Here is an 11181-nt window from a genome sequence, read left to right on the forward strand (position 1 = left end):
CATGTGGAAACTCATGCAGGTATTAAGCATTATGAATATACAATGCGTGGAAGAGCCTTCTCTCAATTTTCAGTCCATGTTCTACATATAAGAACCAATACAGGTGAAAAAATTACTGTAGTGAAGCAAACAGAAGTCAGGTCATATTAGATACCAGAGAATTCATGAATTCATATTCATTAAAACATTTTGACGATGGGAAACTCTTTTTAAAAAAAGAAAAACCTTTTGCCTTTTGAATGCCTTGAACATAAGAAAGCCCTTGGGGGGGGCGATTGTGATTCAAGTGGTTGAGCACCTGCTTCCCACACGGGAGATCCCAGGGTCGGTCCCCAGTGCCTCCTAAAGACCGAAAGCAAACAACAACCCAGTAAATGAAACAACCAACTCAGGGAGCCAAGGTGGCTCAGTGGTCGAGCCCTGGCTTCCCAAGCATGAGGTCCCGGGTTCAACCCCTGGCCTCGGTACCCCAAAAAGAAAAAAGGCTTCAGCTGGAATTCCTATTTTTAGCATACCAAATATTTTGTTTTATAGCAAAATTCAATTCATATGAGAAAGCCTTCAGCAGCAACTGAAAATTTATAAGATACTAGAGATTTTTAATAAGGAGAAATATCGACGTAATACAAATTGGGCCCAAAAACAACACATTGGGCCTCATTAATATCAATTTTTAAAAGGCCTCCAAATGGAGTGGGTGTCGCTCAGCGACTGAGCACCTGCTTTGCATATATGAGGTCCTGGGTTCAATCCCTGGTACCTCCTATAATAATAATAATAATAAACAAAAGCCTTGCAAGTGAAAATCAAGAACAAGCCGTGGATGCCGCTACTCCACTTCTAACTGACACGGTCCCGAAAAACCTAGACAATGCAAATTAGACTAAGTAACAGTATAAACATTAGAAAAGAAGAAACAAACTTGTCATCTTTGACAATATTATATACCCCATATTATAAAGCTAGGATTGTTAAAATTTTGAAATTAAAAGTCAATGTGGAAACACTGGGAGAAAAGAATACATCGGAGCTAGTTTTCCCTGAGGCTTCTAAGAGGTAAAGTTATGGGGAGAGGTCCGGTGATGAAGCTGTGGATCCACCCACAATAGAAAACCTAACCGGAGACCCACCTGTAAAATTGAATTACATGCTCACTGTAAGGGCTAATAAAAATAAACTCGCCCTGAAGGAGGGTTGGTCAGGGAAACTTGCCTTTCTTCACCAATGGTAAAACAAAACATTTTCAGGAAAATGAAAATTAAGAGTCTACCAACAACAGGTGCTCAGCAGAGGAAATTTCCTCCTTGGAGGAAAAGGTTATACATGAAGCGGAAAGAATATAATCATAGGTGGATGTTAGAACGGCAAGGAGTTGTGAGGAAAAAAAAAAAAAAAAGGAAAATATATAGGCACGGAGGTTTGAGACTGTGTGTACCCCACAAAAACACGTTCCTGGAATTTAATCCATTCTGGGGGGTGTGGATCCATTGCAAGTAGGACTTTTTGATGAGTCTCCGTCAGTGAAGGTGTGACCCGCCTCAATCTGAATAGGTCTTAATCCTCTTATTTGAGTCCTTTATAGGAGAATGAAATTCAGACAGACAGAGAAAGCCACAGAAGCAAGAAGCTGAAAGCAACAAAACCCAGAAGAGAAGGGAGAGACCAGGAGACGCCACCATGTGCCTTGCATGTGACAGAAGAGCAAGGGTAGCTGGCAGCCGGGCTTCAGGAGGAAAGCATCACCGTAACGATGCCTTAATTTGGACATTTTCTCAACCTCAAACTGTGAGCTAATAAATTCCCATTGTGTAAGCCAACCTATTTCACGGTATCTGCTTTAAGCGTACGAAACTGAAACAGATTTGGGTACCAGAAGAGTGCAGTGCTGCTATTGCAAATATCAAAAATGTGGGGGGAGTGGATGTGGCTCAAGCAGTTGAGTGCCTGCTTCCCACATGGAAGGTCTCAGGTTCAGTCCCTGGTGCCGCCTAAAAATAAAACAAAAAAAACAAGCAAACAAACAAAAAAGCCAACTCAGGGGAGCTAATGTGGCTCAGTGGTTGAGCGCCTCCTTCCCACATACAAGGTCCCGGGTTCAATCCCCAGTGGCCCCAGTACCTAAAAAAAAGGTGGAAACTGCGTTTGTAATGGGTAATGGAGAGAGTCTAGAAGAATTGTGAGGTGCTCGATAGAAAAGGCATAGATTGTTTTGAAGAGACTTTTGGTAGACATAGGAATGCTAAAATTACTTCTGATGAGGCCTTAGAAGATAATGACAAATGTGTTGTTGGAAACTAGAGGAAAGGCAACCCTAGTTTTAAAATGGCAGAGAACTTGGCAAAATTGAGTTGTCTTACTTTTTTAAGATTTATTTCTACCCTCCCCCCCATTTGTTGTTTGCACTCGCTGCCTACTCTCTGTTCCTGTTCATCGTGTGCTCTCTGTGTCTGCTTGTCTTCTTATTACGAGGCACTGGGAACTGAACGTGGGACCTTCCATGTAGGAGGGAGGCATCCAATTGCTCAAGTTGCATCGCTCCCTGCTTGTTGTGTCTCTCATTGTGCTTCCCCATTGCGTCATCTTGTTGCGTCAGTTCACTGTGTCAGCCCAACTCATCAGCTCTCTGTCTTACTTGTCTTCTTTAGGAGGCACCGGAAACTGAACCCAGGACCTTCCATGTGGTATGTGGGTGCAACTGCTTGAGCCACATCTGCTTCACAAAATTGAGTTCTGATGTCAGATGGAAGGCAGAATTTTAAAGTGATGAGTTTGAAATTTTAGCTGAGGAGATTTCCAAGGTTAGTGTGGGAAGTGCAGCCTGGCTTCTCCTTTCAGAATTATAGTAAAATGTGAGAGGAAAGGTTAAGCTGAGAAGTAAACTCCTGGTCACAAAGAAACCAGAAATTGATGGTTTCAAAAATTCTGAGCTTCCTGAAAAAGTCCCCAGAGCATAATACTCCAGGTGAAGATTTAAGTGCATTTGATCCAGTCAGCCATCTAAGTGCAAGTCAGGATTGGAGGTGCAGTTATCCAGAAAGGATCTGTGGAAAGTTATTTTGTCTGATGGTTTGGACCCCTGTGTACTACATGCAAAACCGACAAGTTTTTTTTGTGTGAGATCTGGGTATGAGTAGAACCACCGCCAGTCTGGATTAGAAGGGACCAGAAAAGGGAAAGATTGAAGGAAAAATAATTTCAAGGGCAGAACTGTGGAAGCAGAAGTCTGGACTGAAGACATTTTCTCAGAGAGAAAGGGTCCAGCCATGTGGGTGAAAAGGGTGCTTCTGCCCCTGAGCTTGGAGAGGAGGCACTTTCCATCCCATTCCTCAGCAAGAGTGCTGCTGCCCAGTGCTCCTAGAAACTGGAGCCTGTTCTCTGGGGATTGCAGAGAGTCTGGCTGCCATCCCAGTTTTCTCTGAGGGTTTGGGAAGAGCCCTATGGAAGTGTCTGCAAGCAGTCGGGCTGCAGCTCCAGCAGGTCCTGAGAACAAAACATCCTTCCCAGATGGCTCTCAGACCTTGAAACCTAATGGAGTTTGCCTTGCAGGGTTTCAGAAGTGTTTGGGACCCGTAACCCTGATTTTCCTTTTAATTTCTTCCTATGGGAACGGAATGCTTATCCTATGCCTGTTAAGCCATCCTATATTGGAAGCAGGTAACTTGTTCTTTAGGTTTCACAGAGCCAGAGACAGCGGGGCATTTGCTACAGTTACAGACCACACCTGTAACCAATTCCGATGAGACTTCGTACCCACCATTGTTACGGAAATAACTTCAGGCTTTTGCAACGTTGTGAAGGAATGAATGGATTCTGCATACGGGGAAAAATGTGTCTTTTGGGGGTCCAGAGGGTGGTGTGTGGTGTTCTGAAACTATGTGTACCCCAGAAAAACACGTTCTTGGACTTTAATCCATTCCAATGGGTGTGAACCCATTATAACTAGGATGATGGTTTTTTTGATGAGGCTGTTTTAATTAAGGTGTGACCCGCTCAATCAGAGTAGGCCTTAATCCTCTTACTAGAGGATTCCTTTATAAAAGAATGAAATTCAGATAGACAGAGAAAGCCACAGAAGCAAGAAGGTGAAAGCAACAAAACCCAGAGGAGAAGGGAGAGACCAGGAGACGCCACCACGTGCCTTGCATGTGACAGAAGAGCAAGGGTAGCTGGCAGCCGGGCTCCAGGAGGAAAGCATCACCATAACGATGCCTTAATTTGGACATTTTCTCAACCTCAAACTGTGAGCTAATAAATTCCCATTGTGTAAGCCAACCCATTTAATGGTATTTGCTTTAAGAAGCCCAGGAAACTAAAACACTAAGTAATTCCAAACAAATATTGAATATATACAAAATATTAATGTCTATCTATAATTAAGAAAATGACAAGAACTTAAGTAACAAACATAATATTACATAATTACTGAAGGATATGATCTGAGGTAAAGCGGCCTAAATGTTTCAAAGTAGTTGAGGGAAGGGTAAATCATTTAAGCTTAGATTTTATTAGGAATGCATATTAAGTTAGTTAGGAAAAGACCAAAAAAATAAGCAGAGATAATAAAATTTAATATAGTAGAGGTAAAAAAAAAATTTGAATGCAAAAAATTAAAAATATCAATCCAAGAATGAAAACTCAGGGAAAAAAGAGAAAAAGTATAATAAATGGATAGCATATAATGGTAGAAATAAATCCAGATCACAATAAATGTGAAACAACTAAACAGCACAGTAAAAAAGATTGTCAGACAGAATTTATGTGAAAATACACATACACACCCCTACAGGCTGAAAAAAAAAAAAACAAAACTCCCTAAAATATAAGGACACATCAAGGAAGCTAAAAGTAAAAGAAATACATATTTTTTTAAGATTTAGTTTTTATTTTTTATTTATTTCTCTCCCCTTCCCCCCACCCCGCCAGTTGTCTGCTCTCTGTGTCCATTTGCTGTGTGTTCTTCTGTGTCTGATTGTATTCTTGTCAACGGCACCAGGAATCTGTGTCTCTTTTTTGTTGTGCCATCTTGCTGCATCAGCTCTCCGTGTGTGCAGCGCCACTCCTGGGCAGGCTGCACTTTTTTTGCATGGGGCGATTCTCCTTACAGGGCACACTCCTTGCATATGGGGCTCCCCTATGCAGGGGACACCTCTACATGGCACGGCACTCCTTGTGCGCATCAGCACTGCCCGTGGGCCAGCTCACCACATGGGTCAGGAGGCCCTGGGTTTGAACCCTGGACCTCCCATGTGGTAGGTGGACAATCTATCATTTGAGCCAAATCCGCTTCCCAAAATGTCAAAATATAGAAAAACAGGTAAATACTAACTGAAAAATCCAAAGAAGATATATAAATGGTCAGTAAGTAGATGAAAATATGCTCATATTCACCATTATGGTCATTCAAATCAAAACTACAAAGAGATACCACTTCATTACCCACTAGAATGGCTATTATTAAAATTTTTAGAAAAGGAAAATAACAAGTGTTGGCAAGGATGTAGAGAAATAGGAACACACACACGGTTGGTGGGAATATAAAATGATGCAACCTCTGTAGAAGACAGTTTGGCAGTTCCTCAAAAATTTAAGTATAGTATTATCATATGGCCTGGCAATTCCTCTTCTAGCTATTTATCCAAAGCATTGAAAGCAGGGACTCGAACAGATACTTATAGACCAATGTTCATAGAAGTATTCTCCACAACACTCAAAAGGTGGAAGCAACCCAAGTGTCCATCAACAGATCAATGATAAATAAAATGTAGGCTATACACACAATGAAATTAGTAGTCCGTTAAAAGGAATGAAGTTCTGATACATGCTACAGCATAGATATGCCTTGGTTTTTTTGTAGATACTGGGCCCAGGGATAAAAGCTGGGACCTCGTACGTGGTAAGCCAGCACTCAAGTACTTGAGCTACACTGGCTCCCTCAAGATGTGTCTTGAAGCCATAAGAATAAGACAAATACAAAAGCACAGCTGCATGATCTCACTTAAATGAAATAACTAGAATAGGCAAATTCATAGACAGAAAATACATTATTTCCAAAGGTAGGCCAGGGCTGGTGGGAGTTAATGCTTAAGGGGCCCAGAATTTGTTTGGGGTGATGGAAAAGTTTTGGTAATGGGTGGTGGTGACGGTAGCACAACGTTATGAAGGTAATTAATGCTATCGATTTGTGTACTTGAAAGTGGTTAAAAAGGGAAATTTTATATTATATGCATGTTATCACGATTTTTAAAAATGTTTTCTTAAATACTTAACGGAGGAAAAACTAAGTTAGACAAAATAGGTCTTAAGGCAGAAAACATTGCCCGGGATGCATAGGGATACAACACACATATGTAAGTTTTAATTCACCAGAAAATCTGCTGTGACAGTTCGAAGTTCTTCTAAGAATTCCTACAAGGAGAGATGATGCTTCCTAACCAGTCCATTCCCGGGGATGTCAGGCCTTTTGACTGGACTACAGCCGCGGGGTGTAACGCAGTGTCTCCCCCTCTTGCTGAGTCTTACATAAACGGAGACTCAGAGGGGAGCACGGAAAAGGCAGCGCAGACGGCGCTGTGAGAAAGGGCTCGAGGATCGGATCGCTGGCCCTGGAGCGTAAACACGAGGCCCCCAAGAGACAGGCCCCGCAGCAGCTCCAGACGCCGTGAGCAGCCGCCCGAGAGCCGCCGCTGAACCCGGGAAGAAAGCGAAGCAGTGGAGGCCGAGAGCCGAAGCCCGGGAGGAGCCGCGCCCCGCGCCGGGCGCCCACCCCTAGCTCTGCGGGGCGGTGGATTCTGAAGGGAAGGCAGGACACCAGGATCCCCAGCAGCCGACTGCGGTGAGAAAACATCTTTGCTGATGCCTTGATTTGGATATTTCATGGCCCCGGAACTGGAAGCGTTTACCCTAATGAATTTCCAGTTTTAAAAGCCAGCACGTGGGGAATGGATAGGGCTCAAGTGGTTGAGCGCCCGCCTCCCACATGGGAGGTTCCGGATTCGGTTCCTGGTGCCTCCTGAAAAGACAAAAACAAACTAGCAAAACAGACGAGGAAAGACCAACTCAGGGAAGACGATGTGGCTCAGTGGTTGAGCACCGGCTTCCCACGTGTAAGGTTCCAGGTTCAATGTTTGGCCCCCAGTGCCTTAAAAAAAAAAGAAGCCAACACAGGGAACAGATGTGGCTAAAGGAGTTGAGCACCTGCTTTCCACACAGGAGGTCCCAGGTTCAGTCCCCAGTGTCTCTTAAAATAAAATTTAAAATGCACATATGTATATAATCGCTTACCCCAGCAGTCCCCATTTTGGGATTCTATCTAGGAAAAAGGAAAGCATCAAATAAGGTGCTTAATGCAGTTTTTTCCATAATGGCAGGAAACTAGAAAGAGCTGAAAAAGAATGGAACCTCCACACTATAGAATAATGTGTACCTATTAAAGACTATGTCTGTGAGCTTTAAGAGATTTTTCAAGAGGTACTGTTGAATGAAAAGGCAAAATACAAAAATAGTTTGTTGTGGGGAGTGAATGTGGCTCGAGGAGTTGAGTGCCTGCCTCATACGTGGGAGGTCCTGGGTTCTGTTCCCAGTGCCTCCTAAAGAAGACAAGTAGAAAATGAGCAGACACAGTGAACAGACAACGAGCAGGCAGATGAGGGAATCATCTTGGGAGGGGAATAGTGTGTTGTATCAGTGAGGGTTCAGCTAGAGAAACAGAACCAGTAGGGGATCTATGTGAGATTCAATGTAAGGAACTGACTTATGTGCTGGGGGAGCCTGGCTAGGCAAGAACAAAAGCCATAGAGAAGGACAGGAGCAGGGGCAGGCTGCAACTCTCTGGCACAAGCTGAGCTGCAGTGCACAAGTAGAATTCTTCTTCCTGGAAACCTCAATACTGCTCTTAAGGTCTTCTAACTGATTGCCTCAGGCCAACCCAGATTATCTATCTAAAATAATCTCCCTTACTTAAAGTCAACTAATTATGAACTTTAATGACATCTGTAAAATACCTTTGCACCAACAACTAGATTAGTTTTTGATTGAATATCTAAGTTAACACATAAAAGTGGCCATCACATGTTTAATATCCCATTGCTATAAAACAAATAATGACCAAAAGCCCTGCATAGGTGTGTGTATATATGTATATGCAAATGTCTACATATTTATGAATATATGTATAACACATTTCTGGGTTGTGCACATAGAGAAAAAAACATTGTGTGAGGATGATATGGGGAGGAAGGGATGTGGCTCAAGTGATTGGGCTCCTTTCTACCATAGAGGGGGTCCCGGATTCAGGTCCCTGGACCTTCTGGTGAAGGCAAAGCTGGTCCCAGGGTCAGTTCCTGGTGCCTCCTAAAGAGATGGCAAGAAGAGAAGACAAGCAGACACAGAAGAACGCGCAGCAAATGGACACCGAGAGCAGACGGCATGCGCAGGTAGGGGGAGAGGGGATAGGAATAAATAAGATAAAATAATCTTTAAAAAAAAGTTGATATGGGTACAGGGGTAGGAGAAGGGATGGAGAGAGCAAAGCAAAAATAAAAGAAAAAGAAAAAACAGACTACAATATAAGAAACATGAAATCCAGGATGTATATGATTAAGTTCTTTGAACTCACAAAAGAACATCTATGTGCATATAAACACAAGCATAACTCAGAGATATTGTGGGTTCCATTCCTGACCATGGTCCTAAAGTGAATATCACAGGGGCAGATGTGGCTCAAGCACTCGAGCGCCTGCTTCCCACGTGGGAGGTCCCAGGCTCAGTCCCCAGTGCCCCCTGAAAAAACAAGCAAGCAAATGAAAAAACCAACTCAGGGGAGCTGATGTGTTTCCGTGGTTGAGCACTGGCTTCCCACATACAAGGACCTGGGTTCAGTCCCCAGTCCCCCGTACCTCCAAAAATAAAATAAACAAATAAAATATAAAATAAAATCACAATAAAGCAAGACACATTTTCCAGTGCCTATAAAAGTTTAGTTTACACTGTACTATAGTCTAAGTATGTGTGCAATCACATTATGTTTAAAGGAAAAACAATGTACATATCTCAATTGATAAATATTTTATTGCTAAAAATGCTAACCATCTCCTGAGCCTTCAACAAGCCGTACCTTTTTGCTGGTGGTCTCGCCTCAGTGTTGATGGCGGCTAATGGATCAGGGTGGTGGTTGCTGAAGGTTCGGGTGGCTGTGGCAATTTCTTAAAGTAAGGCAATGATGAAGTCCGCCAAACTGATTGACTGTTCCGTTCATGAAAAATTTCTCTAACATGTGATGCTGTTTGATGGCATTTTACCAACAGTAGAACTTCTTTCAAAATTGAAGTCAGGGAAGGAGATGTGGCTCAAGTGATTGGGCTTCTGCCTACCATATGGGAGGACCTGTGACCAAGCCCTGATTAAAAAAAAAAGCATGCTCGCAGAGTGAGCCACTGCCCATGCAAGCAAGTCATGCAGCAAGATGATGACCCAACCAAAGAGAGACGAAGGGAAGAGTCAAGGCAAGGGGCAACAGAAACCAGGAACTGAGGTGGCACAAGTGACAGGGAACCTAACTCCACATCAGAGGTCCCCAGGATCGAATCCCACTGAATCCTAGAGTAGAAAATCAAGAAGAGAAGAAAAAAACAGGAAGGTGGGGAAAATAAATAAATAAAAATAAAAGAACAAGGAGAACCAGCAAGATGGTGGTGGAGTAAGGAGCTCCTAGAGTCAACTCCTGCTACAGGGCAGTTAGTAAACACCCAGAGCTCTCTGGAGCTAGCTGAGGCACCTGTTTGGGGGCTCCAGGAGGCCATAAGGGCATCCTGCCACATCCTTGAAGGAAGGGAAGGCGACTGCACGTCTGCAGAGATGACTTGTAAGTAGAGGCTCCACGCCCTGGAGGTCAGTGCCCATCCTCCACTGGAGGCACAAGCCACCTCGGGAGCTGTTCTGTGGCTGGAATTGGAAGCCCCACTTCCCAAAAACAGGGGAGGAAGAGACAGTTGGGCACCAATTTCAGATACTGACGAGTAAATTCTGCAGGCTAAAGTATAATCCTGAGAACAGCTAAAGTTTGAACCCGTCCAAGTCAGTAAGAGGCCAGGAGCCTCCATCTTAACTCTGCACCTGGCATGAGGGGAAGTGGGGCAGACTGAAAATCCCAGTGCTGGTGGGGACCGTCTTCTTTCCATCCAAGTCAGATTGCAGTCCCAGCCTAGGCCCCAGTGCCACCTCCAGCAGGGAGGAAGCTGCAGGAACCTGTGCCAGCCTCTTCAGGCATTACCAGCCAAGCCACGGAGGCCAGTGATTATCCTTCTCTGGCGGCACAAGCTGCCCCAGGAGATTTTCTGTGACTGGAATTGGAAGCTCCAGTTCCCAAAAACAGGGGAGGAAGAGATGATTGGCCACCGATTTTGGCTACTGATTGGTAGACAGCTGGGGTGTGAATCAGCCCAAATCAGAAAGAGGCCATTGTCCACCATTTTGACTCTGCCCCCAGCCTGAGGGGAAGCTGGGCTGACTGAAAATCACAGTGACTGTAGGAACCAGTTTCTTTCACTCAGATTGGCCTGCAGCCCTAGCCTAGGCTTCAGCCCCACCTCTATCAGGGAAGAAGCTGGCGGGCCCTGCACCAGCCTATCCAGGTACCTGCAGTTAACTTTCGCTAGTACAGATTGAAAATCAGAAGTCTACCAGGGCAGTCATCTTGGACCCACACTACATTGATTGCTGCCCACACCTGCAGCTCCATCCCTTCCCCCGGTAGGGGAGGAAGAGGTGTGAAGCTTCATCAGTCTCTCTGGGCAACTACAGTCTAGGCCTGCACGACTTGGATTATTCCACACAGCTGTGACTCTGTCCCTACCCCTGGAAAAGAAGACAGTTGGAAGAAGCTTCATTGGTCCCTGGTGCAATGAGGGCAGCTTGAGTCTCCACAGCTTACAGCACCAACTACATGGTTGGCACCTACTACACAACAAGTAAGGGAGAAAGGGCAGGAAGCCCTAAACTAAAGAGAAAAACTACACCCAGAATAAATACTCCTGTAATCCAGATGCCAAGACACCAACAAAAAATTACAATCCACACCAAGAAACAGGAAGCTATGGCCCAGTTAAAGGAACATGATAAGCCTCCAGATGACATAAAGAAGTTGAGACAACTAATCATAGATGTTCAAACAAATCTTCTTAATAA

Source organism: Dasypus novemcinctus, chromosome 27 (genome assembly GCF_030445035.2).
Source record: "Dasypus novemcinctus isolate mDasNov1 chromosome 27, mDasNov1.1.hap2, whole genome shotgun sequence".
NCBI lineage: Eukaryota > Metazoa > Chordata > Mammalia > Cingulata > Dasypodidae > Dasypus > Dasypus novemcinctus.